This window comes from Nelumbo nucifera, chromosome 4, assembly GCF_055504915.1.
Source record: "Nelumbo nucifera cultivar China Antique chromosome 4, China Antique-T2T, whole genome shotgun sequence".
Taxonomy (NCBI): domain Eukaryota; kingdom Viridiplantae; phylum Streptophyta; class Magnoliopsida; order Proteales; family Nelumbonaceae; genus Nelumbo; species Nelumbo nucifera.
In genome coordinates this window covers 72,399,565-72,412,491 of record NC_142652.1, presented here as the reverse complement: position 1 = coordinate 72,412,491, position 12,927 = coordinate 72,399,565, and positions in this window count along the sequence as shown.

The window sequence follows — 12,927 nt, the reverse complement described above, 5'->3', positions numbered from 1 at the left end:
GTAGGTAGGTTAGGCGAAATTTCAAAAATTTCCTCTCCCCTCATCTAGGAATCACACTCCCTGTTTTAAAAAATCTGCATTTTCAATGATCAATCTTGAACCATAAACCGAACCAGATCTGAAACCAGAAGCAAGAGAGAGATATACCTGATACGGAGAAACAGTATCTCCCAAAGGAGGTGTTCACGCCCAAGGAAGGAACCAAAAACTGCTCCCACTGAAGATGGCGTAGTGTAGGATGGAGCAGAATCAGCAATGTTCGTCCAATGAGCACAACTTCATATCAGCCTTTCTCCAAAGGCTGATATCAAGATCCAATCTTGATCATTCCTGCTTGAAAGAGGAGATCGAAATGGCAGTTATGGCGGCGGCAAGGAGAAAATAGCTCAGTCTCACTAGGCGCTATGTTCTCTCTCTGAATTTGAATGTGATGATCTACTAAAAGTTGTCGCCCCCTTCTCCTTTTATAACCTTAAAGGGATCAGCTCCTAATCTCATTAGGAGTTGTTGATCCAAATCATATTTGGATCTGAATTCCCCTTAAGTGATAAGGATAGACCCTTATCTCATCTGCAGATTAGATCAACCATCTCCTAATCTTATCAAGAGGTTTCTATATCTAAATCTGTATTCAGATTTGGACTCTCTAAGTGGATAGGGTAAGACCCTATCCTATATGCTAATCTAATTTCAGATTCACCCCCTTCTTTAACTAATCAAATCAGCCCAAGCATTGATTTATACATCAGCCACAAGGGTTCGGCCCATCCTTTGTTACAAGGCCTAGCCGAATTCACTAGAAAGCCCAGTGAACCCCCTGAGCCCATCACATGGACTTTATGGGCCCAACACTTACACTAAGTGGTCCCTAGGACAAACCACCTTGTAACACCCAGGGACTGTGGGCAAATGCAAGATTAACCTATCAAGTATTACCCCCAATGGTCTTACACTTAACCTCTCTTTGGACTCTCAAAGAGAATGCATCCCCGATCATTACCTTTGTCCGACAAAGGGGTTGATCATGTCACTATGATCACCCACTCAGATGAATTCTCGGACTGTCCCAACATACCTAGGTTTTGACCCCCTCTAAGGATCTCACTGATTGGCATATCAAAGACAACCCAATCCGACACCTAGTGCAGTATCACAATAGAGTCTAGGGGTCGGGTGTAATTTTTCAGTTTTGCCCAATAATCTCCAAGGTCCAGGGCAATAGTAGAAATCTGGTCTGGTTCAGGGTTTCAAGTAAACCTACACTGCATGTGCTTCGGGTCTCACCTTGGTAGCTGAGACAGGCCACCCCAACACTTGGCAGCACACCAGTGTTAGCCTTAGCAGGATAAATCTCCTCAGACTTATCCAACAGCTGTGAACATTCTAAACTAACACGAGTCTCATTAAGTGTCAAGTTTAAGGGTATTACACAGAAACACACCACAAGAACATGAATCAAATATGTACTTTATTCATTTACAATAAATGTCATAAGTACATCAAACTGATTGGAGCTAAGGGCATACAACTGTCTAATAGTCACATGGCAGAAACGGGTCGGGTTGACCCATATACCAAAAATAACAAATTTTTTAGAGGAACGTCTCTCAAGACTGCCACGTGGTAGAAATGGGTCGGGGCAACTCGTATACCTAAAAATAACAATTTTTGAGAGAATAATCTCTCTCAAGGATGCCACATGAAAAGAACTGGACCGGGCTGACACATATACCCAAAAAAACATTTTGAGAAAATCATCTCTCTTAAGACTGCCACATGATAAAAATGGGTTATGTTGACCCATTTACCAAAAAAAAACATTTTTGAGAGAATCATCTCTCTCAAAACTACCACGTGACAAAAACGGATCAGTTCAACCCATATACCCGAAAAAAATTATAGATAAATGCAAAAAATACAAAAAAATTGCAAAAAATAAAAAATACAAAAAATACCAGAAATTACGAAAAATGCAGAGAATTACTATAGAATTACAGAAAATGTAGAACTTTTGCAAACAAAATTAGAAAAAATGCATAAAATACTAGAAAATTGTAGGAAATGCAACACCAAAAAATTTAGAAATTATGTAGAAAAGCACCAAAAATTTGTAAAAAATTTAGAAAATACCAGAAATTTTCAAAAAATGTAGAAAAATACCAGAAAATTGCAAAGAAATGTAGAAAATACCAAAAATTACAAAAATGCAAAAAATACATAACTTTTATAAAAGTTCTTTCATAAAAGTACTTCTATAAAGTTCCTCCATAAAAGTGCTTTCATAAAAGTACTTTTGTAAAAGTGCTTTTGTAAAAGTACTTTTATAGAAGTGCTTTTATTCTTTCATAAAAATACTTTTATAAAAGTTCTTTTATTCTTTCATAAAAATACTTTTATAAAAGTGCTTTTATGATTTCATAAAAGTGTTTCGTAAAAGTACTTTCATAAAGTGCTTTTGTAAAAGTTCTTTCATAAAAGTACATCTATAAAAGTGCTTTCATGTAAAAGTACTTTTATAAAGGTGCTTTTATGTAAAAGTGCTTTTGTAAAAGTGTTTTCATGTAAAATTGCATTTGAACATGAAAGTTAATAAAATCTATTTTATTTCATTTTTAATTACAAAATGAAATGTGGCATAGTGGTTTGGAATTGTAATGTGATGTGTACGCACTAAGAGATCTGAGTTCGAATCATTTCAATTGTTGTATGTTTGAGATTTGGCGAGTACAAATCCAACACATCCTGACCCGTGTGACCCAACCCACCCTGACCCTAATGGGTACCCTTGACCCAACCCACCCTAACCCTTTTCCACTGACCCTAATGAGTTACTCGACCCTTTTCCACATACCCTAGTTGGGTATGGATGGGTTCCAAGGTGGGTGAGTCAAATGGGTTGGGGTCAAGATTGCCAGTCCTATTTTTAGGTATCTCTAGTGTTTATGACACATAACAAGGCAAGACGTTCATACTAGAAGCTGAACCAAAATTTCAACCCATTTTTCATGACCCTACTAGCCCTAGTAGGTAGGGTTTTTGTGATATCAACTTCTACTTGGATCCGTAAGAAGGGCCCCCATTGATTCTTATTCTCCCTGTCTTCTTTGAGAGGAGTTCCAACAGCTTGGGCTAACCTCTTGCTGGTTCGAAAGTTCACGCAATTGATAGGGAGGTCAATGATATGAATCCAAAAGTTGCACTTATTGAATTGTAACTTACTTACTGGGATATTTGGACTCCACTCCTTCAAGATGAAAGAGTAACCTTTGATAGACCATGGCCTCTCTTCCCACCTGGGGTGTCAATTGGATTGGATTTGGTCCAATCCGATGCAGTCCAATGTGAGTCCATTACAAATGGATCAGGTCCAATCCAGTCCAATGAATATTTTGGACCATTTTGGATCAGTCCAATCAATGTTTGGACCATCCAATCTGTTCAAATTCGTTTTCATTTAGATTGTTTTCAACCCAAACCATGTCCATTAATGCCTATATTCTTTATCTTATATCAATGGACTAGATATTGATTTAATCTAACCCAATCCAATATGAATAACGGGCGGACCAGGTCCAATCCAATCTAATAAGTATTTTGGATCAGATTGGTCCAATCTTGTTGGACCTTCCAATCCGTCCAAATTGATTTAGGACTGGACGGGTCCATTGACACCCTTACTTCCCACGCCATTTTTCAATCCAAGCCATGTTCAAATTTGATGAGTAACACTTCGTTTGTAAGATTATGCATAGTGAAGCCTTTAACAGTGTTCTGAGAGGCATTGGATAGCCTCCTTAACTCTAGCAAGGTTTAGTGTTTTATCTGTAATAAGCTTCCCCACGGGAAGGCATAACTTGCTTTTGTTTTCATCCTGAGGGTCATCGCCAATCAAGATATCTTGTGATAAAATGGTGAGGTTTTTCTCCATCATGTTCTCTAGGCCTAACATTAACATGCCCATTCTGGAAGAGCTCGGAATAGAAAGGGGAGCAGAAATAGAGCTGATGGAAAGAAGGAAAGGAGAAGAGGGAATAACAGGGCGACATAATGAGATGGTGGGGGTGAGGAGAGGAGAGAGTAAGGTTAAATAGAGGCGGGAGAACCTCTAAGAAACATCATTACACCGACTGTTAGCAAGACAGAAGAAGTTGGGGGAGTCTAGTCGCCCAATGATGACAGAATTGTACCTTCAAAAGTTTTTAATGTTGGATGAAACGGCTTTAACATCTACCATGAAAAAGTAAAAGACTTCACTTTTCTAAGATGATATTGTGGCGTAGGGCCAAAAAAAAAATCAAGAAGGCCTTTGATTTATTGTTATGGCCCCACATAAATGTGAGTTCATTTAATTCAAGGTGGGGCCACATCTATTAATCAAAGACTTTGATCAGTATCATAGCAAATTTGTTTGAAAGTAATACCTACGACCAAGTAGGACCAAAACAATTAAAGATCATTTAATTTTATCGATTAGTTTGACCTTGTTAATCCTCAGAAATAGGGGTGTCAATTGAGTTGGATTTTGTCCAGTCCGATTTTGTTCAATATGAATTCATTATAAATTATAAATGGATCAGGTCTTGTTCAATCCCATAAATACTCTGGATATTTTTGAACCAATCCAATTTAATGTTTGGACCATTCAATCTACTCAAATTGGTTTTAATTTACATTGGTTTCAATCCAAACCTTGTCCATTGACACCTGCATTATCTTCTATTAATGGACCAGGCATTGCTTCAATCTGAATCAATCCATTTTAAATCCATTACAAATGTACTAGATCTATTCGAATTCAATAAATACTTTAGACTATTAAGTCTTGAATGTTTCAATTTAATGTCTTATTGGTCCAACCAATCTGTCCAAATTAATTTTAATTTGGATATGATCCAATCCCAAATCAGTCCATTGATGCCCCTACTCCGAAACTATCCTTTGGATGTCATTGGTGATCTGCGGCTGGTTATCTTTCCAAAGATGTGTTATAATTTGATCGTAATTCCTTCACTATTTACTGCTATTCAAATGCCATCCATTATAACAAGTCTTGAGTGAGGGGCCGAGGTGAAGTTGTTGGGTTTATTTCTATGTTTTAGTAGATAAAATAATTAAATAGTAAAACATTTAGAATACATTAACCTATTCAACTTTCAACTTCAGCTTGAGCCATTAAGGAGCCTCCCAACCTCCTTAAAATCTTTTTTCACTCAGAGGTAAAGCAATAAGCTTTTTCAATCAGCCACTTCAACTGTTATCGAACGACTCCTAAGTTTTACAATTTATTGTTCTTTTATAGGGTTGTAAGTTCCTTAAAGCCTATTTTGAAAGGCTTCTACGGCAATTGAGCTGCAGTGACTGAGATGTTTATGAGAAGCTAATTATGATAGCTTCATTGGAAAGTCGCTGTTTCAGCTCATGTAAGCTTTCTATATATGGGCTTTCCATGCTTTTATCAGACACAATTTGATGACTTTTGGGATTTCTTGGTTCATGCAAAACCCCTCCCAACTAGGGCACTTAATGATGGAATTAAGTGAAATCAGGTTTATCCTTAACTACTTAATCTGAAGACAATTCAGTGTAGAATGATAGGAGCGTCTTTAATTATCTTCCTATCCAAACTCTAAAGCTCCATCCTATCCTATTCCGAACATGTCGCTTTCCCATATGAAAAAGGAAAACATCACATAGTGGATAAGAAAAGAAGAGAAACCGTTGTCAGCTTTTTCTAAAGTCGCAATGCCCCTTTCATCTCTGGATTCGGTGCTTTCGCTAACTTTCTCATCATCATATTTTTGCCTTTATTTTCAGACAATGTGCGCTGAGCATCAGCCGCTCAGCGCTCACTCATCCTGGCGGCCTGGCCCATTACTCCATTAGCATTTTTCCTAGCTATTTGAATTCAAATCTTACTTTTCGACTTATTCGGATCACGGTATCAGATGAGATTAATTTGGACATGGGTCGATTTAAATTTGATTCATTTATAATTGAATTCTAATCGGATTTTATGGATGAGATTATATTTAAGTCAAATTGAATCAAATCGATTAGACTTAATTGGTAAGAGTCCATATCTGATCTAATTATAAATATATTGAATTTGGATCACCCTTGACTGAATTTGAATTTAAATTTGCATCGTTTTTCAGCACCACGAGTCTTGGCCATCAAATCTACAAATGCATGCATACCCATGTTGCCCATATGACCTTTTGCTTTTTTTTTTTTAAAGCACAAAGCGACCACTTAAAATTCACATAGTCACGCCAGTGTTCTTGAGCTTGTTTGTTCAAGATTTTTTATCATTAATTAGGCCAAGCAATGGCCCCATATCATAATATCATTAATCATTGATATATCAACATTAGTCGAACAGCATAATAAATTTTAGGTTGCATTTGTTTACAACTCTTGTTTAGTTACATCAATTTAAATGATGTAAATGTAGGAATACAAATGGATAAGATTGGATTTGAATCAGGGTATATCTAAATTCGGTTCAATATTATTAAGAGCAAATTCAATCTGATTCAAAGATCTGATCGAATTTTGTAAACATGAATTCAAATTCAAATTCGATGAAGAAGTCAGGTATTCGGATCTGATCTGATCTGATTTATTTTTTTAAATAATAAATTATTAAAAAAATAAAATATAACAATTTAGATAAAGAAAAACAAAAAATACAAGTATCTATTCAATTATTTTCATCATATGTATATGCTTTTTATAAATAAATAAATAATATAAATAATATATAAATAAACAAATAGCATATTATATATATATATATATATGTGTGTGTGTGTGTGTGTGTGTGTATGTGTGTGTGTTATATTTATATAAATAAATAACATATATATTGGATCGGATAGGGGGTGATCCAGATTTGATCCAATTTCTGATTAGATCCTCTTATCTGATCCAATTCAAAATGGGGATATCTGAATCCAACAAAATAGGATTGGACTTTGGATCAGATTGGGCCGCACCCCTATCTAAATGGAGGTGGTAAGTCTTGCCTAAGACAGCGTAACAGTTTGCTGCCTGAAACTAAAAAAAAAAGGAATTATGAAGCTTGTATATTGTTAAATTGATTGGTGGTATGTTAATTGCTTTTAGCCCATCTCAAGTTCTCAACCATCCATCACCAGGCTTACCGATCAGGCGATCACTACAAAAAGTAGAGGAAGGGAACACAAACCTAGTTAAGACTCTAAACTAGAGAACAGGGAGTCCTAGATGTAGGTATTAGAGATAGCTTTCAAAGCAGAAACAAACTCTCTACCAAATGTGGTTCAAATCTGAGATCAATGAAAATCCGTTTTCTTAGATCTAGTTATGGAAGAAGATTTAGATTGAGAGGAACGTTGTACCACAATGGTCGTCGTATAGCAATGGCGGCAGATCTGGCGGAAGGCAAACGCAATGGCCATTGTGTAGCCTCCAGCGAGAAGCAAAGAGAGTTGGGAGCAAGAGAGGAAAGTTTTACAGAAAAGAGGAACATTTTACATTTAAAAAATCGATGTTAATATTACCTCAATTATCAATGTAAAAAGTTTATTAAATAGAATTTTATATCGATTTACAATAGGGCAAATTTCTTAAATTATCCTTACGGTTTAGCTAATTGACTAACTCTATTCTTACTGTTTAACATATTGTCTTAAAGTATCCCTACTATTTCTAACAATTGAAATCGTCCTTAATCATTAAGATAGAACAATAAAATGTTAAATTTACCCTCCACTATTTTTCAAATTTTCAAAATAAAACCCATTTGATCTTTGATTTCAGTGCATAGAAACCATTAAAACTTGCCTCAAATTTTCACTCATTTTTTCCCTTACAGACTCTTTCAATCTCCAATCACCCCCTATTCTTTCTCCACAATCATTGTTGAAACTAAACCAAAGTCGCCACCAATCCCCACTGTTACAGAAAAAAGCAGCAACTATTGAAGAGAACGAAGATGATGGCGTCGATAGGGTGCTCGACAAAAGTCCCAATTCCTTTTAGGTCTTGAGGACCACAGAGTGGAATAGGGCCTCGGGTCCAAAGGTTAGATGGATAATCTCCTTCTCTTCGTGATCTTGAATGAGAAGTCCCATGGCATTCTTCAAAAGACAATCCTTATAGCTTCATAGGCAGATATTGGTGCCCAATCCCTAAACCTTTTTCCAATAATTGTTCTAATTTTGTCGTAGTAGTAGTTACTAGTTAGTTCTCTCTAACGCCACCGTTTCAAAAAAATCCCGCATTTACGTCGCCATCCCCTCCTTGTTCATTCTCTGCTTTAATGCCAATGAAATTACAATCTAATTGTTCCAAATCACCACTTGCACATCCATTTGATCAGCATAACAAAATGCTCATTCTAAACATCAACTAGCAAGGACATAACCAATTACGGACCGATTATGAAACGAAACAAACATAAATGACTATTGTGGTGAGATGAATGGAAGATGTAGTAGTAATGGGGCTTACAACCTTACCTAGTTGGGGTTTCAGCCTTAGATGATGCAACAAATTAAAGGATTTCGATCACTCTTCGTCTCTTCATCTTGGATCACTTGAGAGTAATGAGCTTCCAAGTGTGAGTTGATGATGACTTTGAATAATGGTGGTTATCGTCGGTTGTATTTGGCCAGCCGCCATCAAAGAAGTTAGAGAACAAGGAGGGGTCTGTGTTTGGTTGGGGAGAGGGAGACGGAGACAGAGATAGAATCAAAGTCGGAGTCGGAGACAAAGACAAAGTCAGAGTTGGAGATAAAGATGGATATGGAGTCGGAGTAAGAGTCGGAGATGGAGACTGAAACCAAGTCAGAGACTGAGGCTGAGATAAAGTGGAATCATAAAAAGGAATTTTAAAAAATGTATCACATGTGAACAAAGTATAACGGAAAGTTAATGGCAAAGAAGGTTTTAAACAATTATAAGAAAACTTAAGGGTACTTTAAGACAATAAGTAAACAATAAGGGTAGAGTTAGTCAATGTCATAAACCATAGTGGTACTTTAAAAAATTTGCCCTTTACAATATATAAAAACAATGCTTCCAAAATCCAAACACGAGCAAAACTGGATGAAAATGCAAATTTATACCCTGCAAATTTAATGATGTTAATCGTAAGTACACTTTATGAAAGTTAATCTAACCTTCCGAAGAGCATAGTTCTCCCTGTCGGTGTTGATAATAGGAATACACTGCCGGAAAAGCTGAAATCAAGGGGAAAACATCGCCGGAGAGCATTATACGAAGATTTTCACCATTTTATTGGGAAATTTGCCACTATTAGAAATGTTTTTAATCCCACCATCGTCAGAGAAGATAACACTTGTTGTCGACATCGGAGAAGACAAACAAGTTTTTTTTTTTGCTATTTTATTTCTATCCATTTTCTCATATAACATAGAACTGGGAAGACATCAATGTAGAGGGAACATGGGATTGGGAGTGGCCAACTCAGGAAGCAGTTTGACTTGGATTTCCAATGCAATCAAATTCAGATCATGTTACATGTTCATCCAAGTAACATGCATGTTTTGTTATTGTTACCTCTACATTTATATATATATATATATATATATATATAATAAATTTGGATGGTCCATGTCAGCATCTCTCTTTTTAGAGAGAAACTATTTATCTATTTTCTCAATTTTTTTTTTGTATTTTTATGTATTTTCTTTTATTTTAAAAATATAAAAAAGTAATCATTGCATTAAAATAAGAAGCCTTGGAAAACCCAAAAATCTCTCTATGTGTGCATTTAAAGAGGACATTTAAGAGAGAGAGAGAGAGAGTGAGGGAGTAGTAATAATAATTATTGTATTTTAAAAATTATAGTATTACTAATAATTATAACATTTTTAATAATTAACAACATTTTTATTAACTAATGATATTAACCATATTTTAAAAAATAATGTATTTATTAATTAAAAGTATTTTTAAATATTATCAGTATTTATTCAAAAACAATATTAAATAATGTATTTATTAATTAATATAATGTAAGTTATAACTTATTAAAAAACAATATTAACAATTATAGTATTTATTAATTAATAGTATATTGATTAGATTAATAAAGATGCACAGTATTAGAGAAAGAGACCTTTGGGTTTTCCAAGGCCTCTTATTTCAATGTATATTATTATTACATTTAAAAAAGGCATTTAAGAGAGAGAGAGAGTAATAATAATTACTGTATTTTAAAATTTACGGTATTAATAATAATTACAAGATTTTTTAATAATTAATAATATTTTTATAAATTAACAGTATTAACCATATTTATTAAAAATAATGTATTTATTCATTAACAATATTTTTAATTAATTATTAGTATATATTTACAACAATATTAAATAATGTATTTATTAATTAATATAATGTATTTATTAAATAATTAAATTATTTTATTAATTAATAGTATTAACTATACTTTAGTTAATATAGTATTTTTAATAATTATAGTATTATTAAATAATCAAAATTATTTATTAAAATAATGAATTTATTATTTAACAAGATTTTTATTAATATAGTACTTTTAATAATTACAATATTATTAATTAAAAATGATGTATTTTTAATAATTAATCATATTTTACAATATTTTCAATAATTGCAGTATTATTAATTAACAATGTTTATTAAAATATTGTATTTTATAGTATTAATATTTTTTATTAATTCATTAATTAATATTTTTAAAACTGTTAATTATATTTAAAATTGTAAATAAATATAATTAAAATTTAAATAGTAGTTGAAAGTAATTATATTTAAATTATTTATTTAAATATAATTTAAGTTATAAATAGCAAAAATTTATATTTAATGAACAGAAATTATCGAAGAAAATAACCAAAAAAGGATTAACATGATTTCCAATAAATATGATAAATTACCAAGAATAAAAAATATAACCATTAAAATTACTTTTTGAGAGAAGCTATTTATCTATTTTCTCAAAATTTTGCATTTTTTCTATTTTGTTTTGTTTTAAAAAATATAAAAAAGTAATCATTGCTTATCTTAATTAGATCAATAAAGCTACACACTATTACTGAGAGAGACCTTTGGGTTTTCCAAGGCCTCTTATTTTAATGTATGTTATTAATACATTTCAAAAAGACATGTAAGAGAGAGAGATAGAGAGAGAGAGAGAGAGGAATAATAATTACTGTTTTTTAAATTTATAGTATTAATAATAATTAATAGTATTAACCATATTTATTAATTAACAATATTTTTAATAATTATTGTATTTATTCAAAAAAATTAATATAATGAAATTATAATTTATTAAAAAACAGTATTGACAATTACAATATTTATTAATTAACAATAATTAAATAATTATATTATTTTATTCATTAACAATATTAACTTTACTTTTAATTAATACAATATTTTTAATAATTATAGTATTATTATTAATTAAAAGTATTTATTGAAATACTAAATTTATTAATTAATAGTGTTTTTAATTAATATATTACTTTTAATAATTATAGTATTCTAATTAATTAACATTATTTATTAAAAATAATGTATTTTTTACTAACAATATTTTTAATAATTATAGTATTAATAATTAACCGTATTTTATAGTATTTTCAATAATTGTAGTATTATTAATTAAAATATTGTATTTATTAAAATATATTAATATTTTTTATTAATTCATTAATTAATAGTTTTTTAAATTGTTAATTAGTGTAAGTTATAATTTAAATCATATTTTAAATATTATTTAAATTATACTTGAAACTATAAGTAATATAATTAAATTTTAAACTTTAGTTAAAAGTAATTATGTTTAGATTATTTATTTAAATATATATTTAGCTATAAATAGCAGAAAATTACATTTAATGAACATAAATTAGCCAAGAAGATAACCAAAAATAAAGTACCAATAATTTTGTCATAATTACCAAAAATTACCCAACAAATTACCAAAAATGATTAATATAGTTTCTAATAAAATATGATAAATTACTAAAAATTAAAAATATAACCATTAAAATTACTTTTTGAAAATATGTACTAATTATCAATAATCTTCAAGAAGTAAATGGAATTAGTCCATACTCTATTTAAAATACATATGTTTTTTCATATAAATTATGAATTATATAATTTAGACATTATAATCCTTGCCTATGATGATATTAATTCATAATGTTACAAATGGAAAATAGAAAAAAGGTGTTTACTATTATGTATTTCCATTATTTCGCTTTCACTCAACAAAGCCCGTGTATCACACGGGTCCCCGCTAGTCCTCAATATGAAAAAAACAACTTATTGTGACTTCACGCTACGCTGTTCTTGTTGCTTCTCCCCTGGGTGAATCCCCTTGTGGCCTTGTGCCTCTCTCTCCTCTCTCTCTTAGCCTAGAGTTCAGTGACCCACATCCCTAGCGACGAAACCCCCCGACCCTTGATAACACCTGGAGACCTGGAGTGCTCGTGTCTCACTTGAATTGGGATATGCTCCTCATGTAGGGCACCTCACAATGAGTTCACAGTCACATCCCACAGTGCATTGGGAACATCTCCCGTAAATAGTAACACATAAGTACAAAAGGTATTCCTAATGCACAGTGGGATGTGCCTGTGGGGTTGGTGTGAGGCGCCATGTGTGAGTAGAACAAAACACAACGATTTTGTTCTACTCAAATCTAATATTGTTCTTTTTAAATTGAACATTGATTTTTTATACAACTTTAACATATCCCACCCTTTAAATGAAACCATTCTTTTCTCGTTCTCTCACTCTCACTCTCACTCACTCAGACCTTTTCTTTGTTCAGAGACAAAAACACAACATCTGCTTTCTACTCTTGTTATTTTCCGAATCCAAATACTAACCTTACCCAATTACGAATGTATCAAATTA